Here is a 4,046-nt window from a genome sequence, read left to right as displayed (position 1 = left end):
CCCAATATCAATTGAGCGGACCAAATTGTTTTAATAAGTCTACAAAGCGCACAATCTTGTGCGGTGAATAATGTTTAAACGTAATAAAAACATTTTACGTGAAGCACAAAATTTGAAATAAATTCTTCAAGTTCAAAAAATGTAATTGAAGGTTTATTTTGCGATGCGTCTTATACGCTTATCGTTTAAAAAAAATTTTTCCAAAGACAGTATTATTGAAAGAATTTTGACGTTCCAATGAAAGTCGTAAATGTTGGAAGTTCGAATCGTTGGGAACGATTATTATAAGTATACAGATAGGAGCTAGTCGATACATTTTTTTTTTAATTTAAAAATAAAAAAATAAAGTATTTTTAACATTCCATATCACTGCATTGTCTTGGCTAAATTAAAAAATTCGATTAATTATAATATTTGGTAAGTAATATTGTACAATACGTTTAGAATCAGTTTATAATTACTGAAATTGTGTTCGAAATAGGAGTGTTAACACTTTTCAATTTATTTTAATGGTTAGGGGCCATCCATACTTTTGTTGCACAATAAACATAACTTTGTTGCAATTATAAGTTTACGTTGAATTTTGTTATAAATTTTACATTTAAATTTTTTCAGCGTGCGCTGAGAAATAGGATTTTTAAATAACAAATTTTAACGTATAATTGCAGCAGGTATGTGGACGGCCCCTCACTGCAATGCAAGAACTATTGATCGAATTTTCAACTTTAGTTGCTTCGCTATAGATACAATTTTTTCTCTAGATATTAAGCAAATTCAAGCTCTGTAATTACTTAAAATTGTGAAAAGCAAAAGAAAAATTTACCATGGAATATCTTTTTGTTGCTAGAAATTTCCAAATAAAGTACGGTTTTGTTTAGTTTACATGTAGTTTTTCATTTTGCTCCTTTTTTCCCGAATGCAAAAATGATTCACCATTTTTGAGCCAACGTTTTATTTATCAATTTTTACAATTTTAGTCGTTAGTCTCCACTCAATGGTGAGAATGAATAATAATTAAAAACAGAAGCGGTGGAAACTTTCTAGGGGGGGGGGGGGGGGGGGGGGGGACGTGCATGGAATTATAATATTGAATTGTACAACTTGAACATAGTATAATAAAATTATACTATGTAAAAATTGTACATAAATAGTAAATAAGCAACAAATAATAAATACAGGTATAAAATTCCTAAAGATTTCATCAATTATCCTAACCAACATTGTGGAACAAGATTTCGAATTGTTTAATTCTCCTTTTTTTCGACCGAAGAAAGAAAACCTTATTAAAATTTTGAGATTTCATAAAGATTTCAAATATTCTGCAAGGATTTCGGATGGATTAAAAAGATTTCATCAAGATTTCTATTATTTTACAAAGATTTTAAAGATTTCGGATATATTGGAAAGACTTTACATAGACTTTAATTATTTTTCAAAGATTTTCATAATTTCACAAATATTACCAAATGTTTCAAATATTTTAGAAAGATTTTTTAAAAATTCAGAAAGAATTCACGAAGAGTTCACAAGATTTCAATGATTTCACAGAAATTTTAATTATTTCGCAAAGATTTTTAAAGAATTCACAAAAATTTCACAAAGAGTTTTATTATTTCACAAAGATTTCAGATGGATTTTAAAGATTTCAATGATTTTCTAACGATTTCACAAAGATTAAAAATATTTCGCAAATATTTAAAGAGAATCGACAAAGATTTTGCAAGGATTTCAAAAAATTTTCCTAGATTTCCCAAAGATTTCACAAGGGTTTCAATAATTTCCCAAAAATTTCAGATAGATTTTAAAGATTGAAGAAAGATTTGAATGATTTCACAAAGGTTAAAATATTTCGCAAATATGTTTAGAGAATGCACAAAGATTATACAATGATCTCACAAAGATTTCAATGATTTGGCAAAAATTTCATAGATTTCGCAGTTTTCCAATATTTTGCAATGATTTCAGATAGCTTTATAAAGATTGAATAAAGATTTCCCAATAATTTTAAAGATTTTTTCTAGATTTCACAAAGATTTTAATAATTTTCCAAAGATTTCAAAGACTTCAAATATTTCGCAAAGATTCCAGGTAGATTTCAAAGATTTCACAATGACTTTTACTATTTTACAAAGTTTTAAGATAAATTTCAAAGATTAGACAAATATTTCCTAATTATTTCACAATTGTTTCAAATATTTCGCAAATATTTTTAAAGATTTCAATGACTTTCCAAAGACTTCACAGATTTCAGAAAGACTTTTATTTCCAGTGGGCACAAAGTTTGGCGACGTCTTTACGACATCGTTACGACATCTTTACGACAAATTTACGACATCCTATGCTTCTGTCGTTAAGGTGTCTTTACGATATCGCAAAGACACTGAAACGACATGGACATAGGATGTCGTAAAGTTGTCGTAAAAATGTCGCAACGATGTCGTAAAGACGTCGCCAAATTTTGTGCCCACTGGGTTTTTTCACAAAGATTTCAGAAAGATTTTGATAATCGAACAAAGACTTCAATGATTTTCTAACGATTTCACAAAGATTAAAAATATTTCGCAAATATTTATAGAAAATCGAACAAAAATTTCAGCAAATTTCCTAAATTTCCCAAAAATTTCATAAAGACTTTGATTAATCTACAAAGATTTCATATAGAGTTTAAAGATTGAAGAAAGATTTTAATGATTTCACAAAGATTTAAAATATTTCGCAAAAATGTTTGGCGAATCAAAAAAGTTTATACAATGATGTCACAAAGATTTCAATGATTTGGCACAGATTACATAGATTTCACAAAAATTTCAGATAGATTACAAAAATTTCACACTTTTCTTATTTCACAAAGATTTCAGATAGATTTACAAAGATTGAACAAATATTTCCAAGGCTCCCCAACATTTTTAAAGACTTAAATAATTTCCCAAAGATTTCAAGTAGATTTTACAATGACATTTATTATTTCACCAATGTTTCAAATATTCAGCAAATATTTTAAAAGAATTCACAAAGATTTCATATAGATTTTAAATATAAAGAATAAAGATTTCTGTATGATTTTACAACACTTTACTAAGATTTCACAAAGATTTCAATGATTTCGCAAAGATTTCAATGACTTCTCAAAGATTACAAGGATTTCACTTATATTGCAAAGATATGAGATAGATTTCAAATATTTCATAAATACAAATATTATTTCATAAAGATTGAAGATATATTTAAATGATTTTGAATAAATTATCTAAACCAAAATTTTGGAACAAGACTCGTAGTTGTTTAATTATCCTTTTTATTTGACCAAAGAAAGAAAATCTTATTAAATTTTCAGATTTCACAAAGGTTTCAAATATTTCACAAAGGTTTCGGATGAATTTGAAACCTTTCAAAAAGACTTCCATTATATTTTTTCTGGTTCAATTCCAGCGGAGCGAAAGGAGATTTTTTTCAGAAAACAATTTAATTAAAAATAAAAAGAAATTTTATTCATAGCTTCATATAGCCTGTATAGACATTAACAAATTCTGTAATTCTTTTATGATAATGGAGATTCTTTAAAAAATTTTACTTGTAACACCTGACATAATAATTAGTTTATTTAAGAAAAAGGACTCTTTTCCATAAAAAAAAATTAATTCGTAGCTTCATCCAGTTTGTATAGCCAAGTCAGGAATGTGGTAGCAAAAATTGTAGAAATGTGGTTGTAATATTTCCATTTCCGTTTTTTGCCATACGAGGTCGATAAATTTCGATCATTCAGTACCAAAAGTGTCCGCTAGATGGAACCACTAGAGGAATTCCGCATGTCCTTTCCTAGAGATCTATCTTACCGACATTAGGAATGGATTCTGCAAAAAGTTTCTTTACTGACTGAGCTCGGGTAGAAAAAATTGGCCTGTGAAAAATAAAAGTGTGTGTAAAATTCGACAAGATTTTATAGCATAGCCGACGGTTTTATTTTTTCGGATTCTCTAGCAACCATTCCTTTTGCTATTATTATTATTATTATTATTATTATTATTATTATTATTATTATTATTATT

This window comes from Belonocnema kinseyi, chromosome 1 (genome assembly GCF_010883055.1).
Source record: "Belonocnema kinseyi isolate 2016_QV_RU_SX_M_011 chromosome 1, B_treatae_v1, whole genome shotgun sequence".
NCBI classification, from domain to species: Eukaryota; Metazoa; Arthropoda; class Insecta; order Hymenoptera; family Cynipidae; genus Belonocnema; species Belonocnema kinseyi.
This window is presented reverse-complemented; position numbering follows the sequence as displayed.